Below are 11,105 nucleotides of genomic sequence, written 5' to 3' on the forward strand. Positions count from 1 at the left end.
GTATTTTCTCCTTTCACATTATATCCATACAGGCTGTTAAGTGTGGTTACATTGCCCGCTTTCCTAGCTCCGGTTCTGGCACAACACTGTTCTCTGTTAGATTTCTGGCCACAGTGGCAGCTGAATATTGGCACCGTCAGATGCTGTGATCATTCCTTGAAAACACTGTTTTTTTTCATGTGAATGTCCTTTCACACACATAGCAATTACCTGTGTCAGTCCTCACCAATTGAAATCAATACTGTTTTACCTCTTCAGGCTTAACTCAAGCTTTAATTCAATCTGGAAGACTAAACCAGATTTAACCACGATCTTCATCGGCCGGTCATGTCGTTGCTGTCAAACTTCAGATTTGTTTTCCTCTCTGCTGTCATTTCAGTCCAAAATCATCATCTCCAGTTCATCTCGTGCTCAGGTTCAGTCCGCTCTTCATCACATCCAGATCTTCGGATTTTAAAAGATCTTTAAATATGACTTTTCATTCCTGTCTTTATTGTCAGTAAACATGCAAATATTAATTAATGAAGTCTCTCCAGCTGAAGAAATGACTTTATATTTACAGGTGACAGTAGAATCATGATTGCAGTAGTATTGGAAAGTATCTGATGTCAGCTGAGATGTTTGTTTCACAGCGTTGAGCTACAAATAATAGTGGTAATGTTAGGTTCTCAGAGATGTGGAGCCCAGAGCAGAGACTTACACACACACACAATGGTGAGTGAAAACGAAAGAATACTTTAATTACAAAAACCTAAAGAAACTAGACCAGGCAGACAGGTGAGGCAGGGGAGCTTCTTCTGGAGCTGGAGCACAGGTGAGTGGCATGAAGAGGGAGAGCATGGAATGATCCGACAAAGAGCAGAGTGAAGAACCATAACAGGTAAACTGTGTTTACTATGTTGTCATGTCTAAATGCATTCATCAAATTTAGCTAATTGGGCTGAAGGTATTCTGGGTAAATAAGATAGATCGTAGTTCAATGCCTTAAATGTAAAAACAAATACATAATTAGATTCAGCACAGAATAGACAGACCTTCAGATATGATTTAATATCATTTGCAACATAATTGTCTTTGTGATGAATGTGGTCTCCATGTGTGAATGCATGGCACCATCCTGCCCTGTCCTCTGAAGCTCCATCTCTGCACTGTTATCTCTTCGTAGGGGTAGAGTGTTTTTCATTCAGGGTTTCTTCAATGTATAATAAATGTATTTCCCCCCGAACAATCACTTTTATCTGTATACACACGCTCAGCGCAGACAGCTCACCCCACTCACTGCTCTTCTTCTTCTTCTTCTTCTCCTGCTGCTGCTGTTTCTGCTTTTTGTTGCTCCTACATTTACTCTCTCTCCTCCCACTCGGCCTCTTTTTTTCTCTGCGGAGGGCAAGCTGTAAAAGCTGCCGAGGCTTCAAACACCACATTCAGTCTCTGGGAAAAAGAGGAGGGCGGTTAAAAGGAGAAGAAGAAAAAAACAGAGAGAAAAAGAACACAGTGCTCTTTAGTCAGGGGGAAATAAATTGAGAATATATATATCTGTGTCCAAGTATCAGCCAGAGCTGTTGTTGCCTATCAACGCTGAACTGTGCAGTCCTGAAAATGTCTTCACCACAAAAAACGTATCATTTTAAACTGTCAGCCTTTAAACAAAAGGCCAAAAAGTCATGTTAGATCTTTATGTCATAGGTGGAAGATGAGCATGCATCTCTTTGGGGCCCTTAAAACTACAATAAAAGGTAACATCCTAAAAAATAGAGAGGTTTGCCAGCTCTGTCAACAAACATAGATGCACGCTCAAACACCAAATCACATATGGCAAGTGGTGCTAAACGGCACGGTAACAGCATTTGACATGCTGCAGGGCTCGGGTGCTCGACCGAGGGTAATGGCTTTAGAGGCGTACAGAATGTGGAGGTGCCGTCGCTGGTAATCCCTTCGGGAATTGCAGCCATTATGGAGATGTAGTCTGCGGCGCCCTTGGCCCGGCTCTGCAACATATCGAGTGACCTCTAAGCGCAGGCGAGGCAATTAACAGCAAATGAAAATCCATGGAAGCGACCTGATTGGATTATTTTGGTGCTTTTTTTTTTGGCAGGGTTGAAATAAGGAGCGAGATATGGCTCAGGGAGATGTAAAGCACACAGAGAGAAACCTATTTTTGCCCCAATTACTGCTCTGTTGCTGCCTGTGCTTTTTTTATTAGACAGACTGGAGGGAGTGCACTGTGATATAGCTCTCAGGGTAAGCACAGACACATCGTCGTCCTGGCTCAGTAAGCTTTGGACTGCTGCAACATCAAACCATCAGCAGACTTCAAAGCTATGTGTCGTCATCAGAGAGAATTCCCTACCAGGTGTACTGCCTCTGAGAGACATCTCATTCTCATCTGTGTGTGCTCTCATAGCAAATACATATTCTTGCTCAGCCGTGGCAACGAAAATAAAAGCCAAAATTTATGCTTTATGCTGAAAGAATGCCCCTATACTATCAGCTCCTGTGACACTGACAGAACGATGAGGGTTTAAACTCACAGCCTCCTTTCCTGTTCTCCATCTGTAGCCTTTGGCACGTAATTTTCAGTTACTTAGTTTCAAGAGTTAACACATTGAATATGTATGGTGTCTTTAGTTGGAGGTACGTCTTCAGGGCATTTATTCAAAGCCCACTGTACTTCAAACGCATGCATATATAGCGTGTTCTTTACTTGGACAAACCTATTTGCATAGGCTTGGATGTACTAATACGGCATTCCATCCGTATAGAGCGGCGTGTTTTGCATCTCATTGGACAGGTGGTAGTTTTCATCGAGGAGGGGAGTTGAACGTGCAGGCGGTGAATAATTTATCATTTAAATGCAAATGAAAAGGGTTATTTGTCTTTTTTACTGTGACATTATTGCAGCGGTTCAGACCCAAACACATCAATTTAAAAGTGCTGAGGCGGAATGCTGCTATACAGCGAACGCTGTGTACCTCGAACGCCACTGGAAAATATACAGATGATCACCGCCATATTTAACATGGGCACTGGCAACTCTGCACTACTGTCGTTTGCATAATGCATGTTTAGAATGTCAGTTCTGCAGAGGGAGGATGAGATCTTTGTGAAGTGGTAATCACATGATGCAACATTTGCAAGTTGAGCTTACAAATTCTCTTAAAACATAAAAAAATAATGTTTGGTTAGGACCCACACTGCATATGAGCAGCTCTTACCAACTGGTTCAGAGTGTCCTTGACTGGCGTCCTTCCAGTAACAAATCCTTTTCTGTTACCTTCAGGGTACGGCTGACCTTTGAGTTATTCAGAAGCAGAGTGACTATTCCTGTAGAGATCCCTAAAGAGCTTTCCTCAGACGCAGCAGCCATCAAGACCCGGAGAAAATAGAGTTAGAGAAGCACTCCAGCCAGCAGAAGAAAAATATATTGTGGTGGTGAGTGGTAGCTGAGGCTTAAAGTTGTATAACTGCAATTCCCAAACTTTCTTTTTCACAAAAAAAGTGTCCACCACTCACACTCCAAATGATGGTCAAGGCTGTCTGGCTAAAACACATCAGGGTTAAATGCTTGGTAACGGTTCAGACTTTCCAATGAGCAAACTGGGTGTGTTTGCAGATGGGAAGCCAGTGAGGGATCATGTCCTGGCACTTGCCCAGTAGGGGTTTGACCAGTGGTAGAGATAGCACAGATCTATCTATCTATATTACCAGACCAACATCAGAGACAAAAATAAGAAGAAAATAATACAAGGGGGCAGGAAAGTAAAATCTCAGACTCACAAAAGAGACATTTTACAATCTGCACATAAAAGTTGCAGTATGTAAATCCCTTCAGAAGCACTTGGTGTATTGAAAGACTCAACTTGTTAAGTCGAAGGAGGAGAGTTTAAGCGTATGCATCAGGGCTGTAATTATGTTCCTACAACCCGTCAGTGCTCTGCATATTGCCCTGGGAAGTAGATGTAAGAAACTGATGAAGGACGGCCCCTCCCAAGTCACTTGTTCACTGCATAAATTTGAATATGGAACCTCTCTCATTCATTGTGACACCCAAATCTTAAGCCTTGGAATTTGTTTTCATCTTTGAGATTCATTACAATAACAGCCGCAGACTTCTCATTCAGTTCGATCTGCAGTCTAGGAATTGTGAAATAATACTTTGTGTATCACCTCAGGTTGAGATTTCATATGAAATAAAAAACCAACCACCAACAAGAAAGAATAATTAGAGGCAGCAGAAAGAGGCAGAGTCATGGGGAGTGTTTGTTTTGATGTGAATTCATCCGTTTTAGGAAGTGAGTTGGTAACAACCGCCTCTATTTAGACATCATCATCCACACTGAGGCCACTCCAGGTTTTTCAGAGATTTTAGTTCTAGTTTTATGTATTTTAATCCTGCAAATGCACATTTTATGGTGACAGCTGAAGTGATTTCAGGCCTAAAATTACATTTTTTTTGAGTTTGCTCATGTATAGCATAAACGTGTTTATGATTTCTGGCAGTTTTCCAATCACATTTTGTCTCATTTTGCAAGAAAACTTTGATACAAAGTGATGCACTTTGTACTTATTTGAATCAGATATTTCTGACCATGACATGCATTGGCAATTTAGGTTTCTCTAAAACTGAACAATCTATATGGCCTTTTAATACTCTTTTTTTATATAATTATTTGGAGGAATAATAAAAATTATTACTTCTTAATCTTTACCACTTTGCTAGACTGAGACATAATTTCTACATTGGGGAATTTCATGCTGCACTGAGAAGATCAGCAGAATCGACATAACTTTTCTCTTTGCAAATGCTACTGGATCAGGCGTTGGAAACTTCCGCTTGCTTTGATTTTTGGAGCCTGTTGCTGTCCAATGAGAAACAAGTTTCTATATAAACTAGGCTTGAAAGAGAAATACTTTTTGGAGATATATATTTTGCAGGACTGGGATGATAAGATGTTTATTTTTCTCTTTTAAATACATTCAGACTCTCAGTCATATAGAACAGGATAATCCAATATTATAGTATACTGTATGTAGTGTCCATGCCTCTCACCCAAAGTCAGCTGGGATAGGTTCTAGCCCCACCGTGACCGTGATGAGGAGAGAGTGTTTTCAGATTTGACTAGTCACTGGTCGACGACGACGACGACAACGGAGCTAAAAATGGGAAAGACCCTTTTTGGGTTTAAATCTGTCTTTTCTTCTACTGTAGAAACATGGTGGTTCAACATGAAGGACTCTCTGGTGTCTGTAGATATAAAAGGCTCATCCTAAAGGAACAACAACAAAAAGATTCTTAGACTCTAATGAAAACAGTATTCTGTATATAAAGCCTGTTGAATTTGGACCTTTGGATATCTAAATATACTATGTTATGTTATGTTATGTTCTATTGGGATTCACCGTCTCCTAATTGAGTAATACAGTGTTATATTGTTAGGCTGGGGCTCTGGGGACAATGAATATACATTTAAGAACACAGAAATAAATTATATTTATGAGTAAGACAGGCTTGCAGTATTGGTTGTAGTCAAACATGAAATGGAATATGGTGTTGTTCAAAGATAATACTGCAGTAAATTAAGTTTTCATTTCACCACTGAATAAACTGAATTTTGTCTGTGAACATAAATCACAATAAATGCAATACAAACAGACATTTCTAAAGTTATGGAGACAGGAGACATTTCATCACTTCATTTCAGCAATCCAACAACAAAATAAAATGTATTTGTGCTGGCGCTGTTTGCTCTCCATCAAATTAATTGTGTGTATTTTTGTTTGCCAAGTACCCTTCTGCTTTATTAATGGCAGAAATTACAATTTGTGATTAGCTCACCAAGCGTATGCACGCCAGCCATCAGGAAAGTTCCCTCACAGTTTCAAACTATAGTCCATCATGCTGTACATTCAACACCTGATGATGTATAGATTAATGTGCTTATCAACCTATCACAGAGATATATCATCATTTTGTACCTTGATGATGGTAGTTTTGATCCCTGCCTCTTCTTTCTGGCAACAGTTTTCTGTCTTGTGATATGAAGTTGACCCTTATGTGACCTGCTTGGCTCCTGCAGGGTAAAAAACAAATATACTTGGAGATACTGAGCGAGATAAATAAAAGCAAATTTTCATTGTTGACTGTGATCTCTGCCTCACTCCTCTTGACACTAAATGAGAATTTAGAGGCAGAAGCCCATAAATCAATCCACCTGGGAGCGTGCCTCAAGACAATGCTTTCATGACACACTGCAGTCACAGTGCTAAATTGGCCGGATAAGGACAAAGGCACAAGGAAGATTCAATACTTTTCATGTAGCCTGGAGTGTAGAACAATGCCAGCGACACGAGCCTGTGGAGAGCAAAATCCATCGGAGTGAATGTAAGTCAATATCCAAGACTTTGACTTTCAAGTCACAGTACCCGCTGCGATAACAAGATAACAGGCCTTCACTTTGAGATGAAACCATTTAAGAACAACAGCTCTGATGGTCTGACTCCGAGGGAGAAGCTTCTATTACTTGAAAATAGGTTTTATACGGTCTGTGTTCCATACTCATCTCTTAGACCAGTATAATCTGTGGTGGATGACGGTAGAAACATGCAGTCGTCACCCACAGGTTTCTAAAGACCCGTTGTGAAGCTCAGTGTGTGGTGGCTCATGGCTGTTGCTATCTTGGCAGTCGTGCTTCTGCTGCCTCTTGGCTAATCTAAAAATGGGCAATTGTGCAATGTGAATAAAGGGTAGAGCTGAGATGTATTGAATGAAGCCTGGGTGCTCAAACAAGCCACCTATACAGTAACATCACCTACCTGTCAATCAAAGCAGCCACACTGTTAATTAACTATGCTTTAAGCCTTAATATAATTTGAACAGATGAGTTACTAGTCAGTACAGTTGTCATCAACGACGAAAATAGCTACAAAAACCAAAAACGATTTTTGTACCAGGCTGTAAACAACGTGAAGTTTAACATGGGGGCTAATGGAGACTGACTTGTTTGGTAGCCATCCTCAAGTGGCTATACGAGGAACTGCAGTTTTGCACTGACTTCACTTTACAGACATGGAAGTTGCCGCTTCATATGGAAGTTACAAGTAAAAAGCACTCTTGCTATTACACCAAAATCATTTATTGTACTGTACAGAGTCTGATGGGGAAATTTAATTTCTCAAAAGCTAGTTTATCTCCATAAGGGCATCTTAGTGACAATTAAAACAATGTAAATAAGGCTTAAAACAAAATATGTTTGACTGACAGGTGCCTTTAACCTTGTCCAATAATCGTGGTGGGTCATAACCAAACCCAAATACTACAAAACATACCTCTAGATACCTGTGGCTGATTGCACCCTCCAATACGTCTATTTTTTAACATCTGGCTGTGATTCTAATGTTTCAGAAATACGTGTGTTATAAAGCAGAATAGACGTAGTAGAAACAAAAGTAGTAGACTAGTCCAATCATTTGTTTCCAGGCATTTCCTAGTAGAGAAAAAGAAGTGATTTCCTCTTCTTTGTATCTTAGCCCTAGAGCAAAAGACTAAAATTCCCATTTGAGTCCAGAATTGAAAAGGTTAAAGAGCTTTTGGCTCGGGGGCCAAGCCGGCATGGTAATGGCAGCCCGGCGGTTAGAGTAACGCTGAAGGAGCAGCAGCAAGTGGAAATCTAGCTGGTGGACTGTCAAGTCTCAGATGATTCAGTGCAGCTGCTCAGAAGCAGCTGTGCTCCACTGCGGTACAGTAGTAAGCTGTGTAAATGTGAGTAAGTCATCGTCATGTGGAATTACCAACAAATCCTGACATATGTTGGCATTGAATATACCCAAACAAGGCAATCAAAGGTAAATTGTGAGTCTCACTTTCTCTGCACTCACAATATACAATGTATTTGATACATCACTGATTTGCTTCTGTTGGTTTGTTCCCAGAAGAGGTTATTCTACCAAATACCAAAAAGTCATTTCAAATCAATCAACTCTTGTATATTCCTAAGAAATGCTGTGGACACCACAGGAGTGACAGATCAACAAGGCTTAGTAAGATCCGGAGCTCAAAACACATCTCAATCAATGCGAAACACGTTTTAAACTTCAACATGAAGCAGGTGATGCTGTGGATCGGAGACATGGAGGCCAAAACACACAACGTGCAGGCTGGAAACATCCATTAACATCTGCCTCAGGCAAGTACTAAACATCTGGTGGAGAGACAACGTGCACAACAGGAACAGGATCCCACTGACTTACAAATCTAAACGAGAAAATGGAAAAACCTGCCACAAGCGTCACCTGACAAGCCCTGAAATGGACCCCCCCAAAGGAACAAGGAAAAGAGGTTTATTCCAAAAACTGAGTGATGTGGAAAATATTTTTCTCTCTAAACGACCAAAGGACCAAACCTCATGAACAGTATTTACATAAATTAATAGTTCTGTCATCGCTTCTTGTGAGTATTCACCTCATTTAGCAATTTTCTATTTTACCCGTCTATATTTGACATTTTGTTAACCTCCCTGTATTACATTTTATATTTGCACTTGTCCTACTTTGTACTGCAACTGCTGCACAACAATTTCCCTTTGGATAAATAAAGTCTCTTATCTTAGCACAGCTGTGATCAGAGATAATAAATATAATAAACTGTCTCATGAATTAAACAGCCAGCACCAAAACATCAAGCGTAACCACAAATGGGCGACTGAACAGAGCCAAGACATCAATTCGCTATATGCCTGCCTCACAAGCACAAGAGCCAACTTAACACTACTATTCCTTGACAAGACATCCTGAAGACGCAACCGTGTATTGGCAGTAGCAGCAAAGAAGACGCCTGACACCTTAAATAGATAACATCCTGCAATGGTTTTGTTGCATATGACGTGCTGTATGTTGGAGTATTTTATACTAACCCTACCTGGCAAAGTTTGCTAAATTTAGGGGAAAGTGGGGAAAACATGAATCTATACTTTCCCCTTAGGATTCAAACAGGAAATACGACATATAATCTGTATCTGCTTGTTAAGCAATCCTACATTTAGCTGAATTGAGTAAATTACAACAACCTATGACGACATTTCTCATGGCTGCACCATCCACATTATATAATAAAAATCCTAGCTCTCTGTCAACATTATTATTATTTTTTTAAACTCACATTGGACCTGATATCTGTGCGTAAACATCGGCATCTTGCCTAAAAATAAAGCTATGTGGGTTAAACCGAGTCTTAGCCTCTTATAATGAGTTTGCAAGTAAGGCTGGACCTACAGGTTAAAATAGATCGAGTGCTGTCTAATGCGACCACACTTTATGATTGAAGCTAATAAGCCCGCACATATAAAACTTGCCAGGTGGATCCATAAATTGGGGTTAAAAATAAGTCAAAACTTCAACATTGAAGACTCCTGGTTTCATTCCCTGTCCCACTCCTCATTCTTGTTACTCGGTTATTGCCCTCGCCAGGATTTTTCTGCCTTCAGGCCTCGTGATGACAGTCGACAGGCACCGTGGCCACTGATGTGGTGTAGCTGGCTGCCTCACTCGTTTTTCTTTTTTAAAATGTCATGTGGGAGAGCGTTGGGGTTTGACTGGCCTTCCAGAACAACTTAGCATATTATTGCTGCCCTCTGAAAACCCATGAGTCCATGCAGTACTTTGTGAAAGTGTGTGGCAGGCTGCTCAATCAAATCAAACCCATGAGAGCTAATTCTGATTTATCTGTTTTTACACCTCATTACTTTTTTTTTTTTTAATACTACTGCGCTCTGAGGGAGAAACACTTTTTCTTTTCTCTGATATTATTTTGATGGAAAGACAAGCAAGAGGCAAAAAGACTTTTTCCTGGAGGCTATGCCAATTAAGAATTCAGGAAAAACTTGGGGTGTGAAAATTACCGAACTCAGTAGCTTCTCGACGCAGATGTCTCCTGGAGGCATGAGCTCACATTAGAAGCTTGGAGTTCAGGTTGACAGTGCACATACCTTGCCAGGTGCAATTATGCAGGTTTTAGTTTAAATAAGTTTGAATATCAAGTAGCCCTATTTTAGAAACGTCACATGAAGTTACGGCTGCCAAATTTGAATGGACTGTAAACCAAAAAATTTTAAAGACATTTTACCATTAATCCATATCCTTTGAAACAATCACAACCAAAGAAATACAATAAAGATCATGAGACATAGACTCACAAATGAGCTCAATAATGCACCAACACAGGTTTGTGCTGTCACTGAACAACAACACTGCAGTAGTTTGACACCGTGTGTGGTGTGTTTAGGCTGGGGGTTGGGCTCTATGTACTCTCTTTGCAGAGATGGGTGTGGTTTGCTGTGGAGCTGACTACGCACACCTGAATCAGATCATCATCGTCTCAAGCAGTATTTAGAGGCTGGCCTCCTGCATGCTGCTGCCAGATTGTCACCGCATCCAGGCTCCTAGAGAAGTTGTTATTTGAGGTTTTTCTGAGTATTTACCTATATTCTCTGTCTGCAGACTCCAGCTCTTCGCCCTCCGGCTACTGCACCCGTCTGCCCCAGCCTAAACCCCTCGACGCCTTCCACCTCCCTCGTTCCCGGCTCTATCTCCCCCTTGTGAGCTTGCCTGCCTCCGCTGCCTTCCTGGCGTCCGTGATGCCTCCCCACCATTTTCCCCTTTTTCTAATAAACGGCTGTTTATTTGACAACTCAGCTCCTCTGCATTTTTGGGTCCAATACTACCACCACCACATCACACCATGCCAGTATTTATTGATGAAGCAAAGTGTCTCATTGGCTAGCACAGTGTTAAACTGCTCAATTATTCACAAAGTAGAACATTAAACTTATTTTGCAAGTCTTTAAGATTCAGTTTTTTATCATTTATCATCCTGGTCGTCATATACCAACGCTGCTTTGTGATGCTGCTCAATGTCAAATATAAACACACGATGCTTTCTGGCGTTTGTATAAGACGCCTTTATATTATGTGAGCAACGTTTTGAAATTAGGCAACAGAAGTACTTGGTTGTAGTTAGGTGAAGCCAATATTATCTTTTGAAACACAAACCCCTCTTCCAGCTGAACCTCCTGCACAGCAGTAAATTTAAGGTTGTGGAAAGATAGTGGTCA

The 11,105-nt window shown here is 40.7% G+C and overlaps 1 long non-coding RNA gene across 2 annotated transcripts; it reads right to left on the reverse strand.

Annotated features, from left to right (window-relative positions):
* Positions 1-1,377: 1,377 nt before the first annotated feature.
* LOC113747093 (uncharacterized) lies at positions 1,378-10,248 on the reverse strand. 2 transcript variants are annotated; one of them, XR_003463328.1, is made up of 3 exons: positions 10,188-10,248; positions 5,977-6,071; positions 1,378-1,431 (listed from the first exon to the last, which is right to left on the reverse strand). It is a non-coding gene; the product is annotated as an uncharacterized LOC113747093 (long non-coding RNA). The 2 variants fall into 2 exon arrangements; XR_003463330.1 differs by lacking the exon at positions 10,188-10,248 and adding an exon at positions 9,894-10,045.
* Between the last annotated feature and the right edge of the window lie 857 nt (positions 10,249-11,105).

This window comes from Larimichthys crocea, chromosome I (genome assembly GCF_000972845.2).
Source record: "Larimichthys crocea isolate SSNF chromosome I, L_crocea_2.0, whole genome shotgun sequence".
Taxonomy (NCBI): Eukaryota; Metazoa; Chordata; class Actinopteri; family Sciaenidae; genus Larimichthys; species Larimichthys crocea.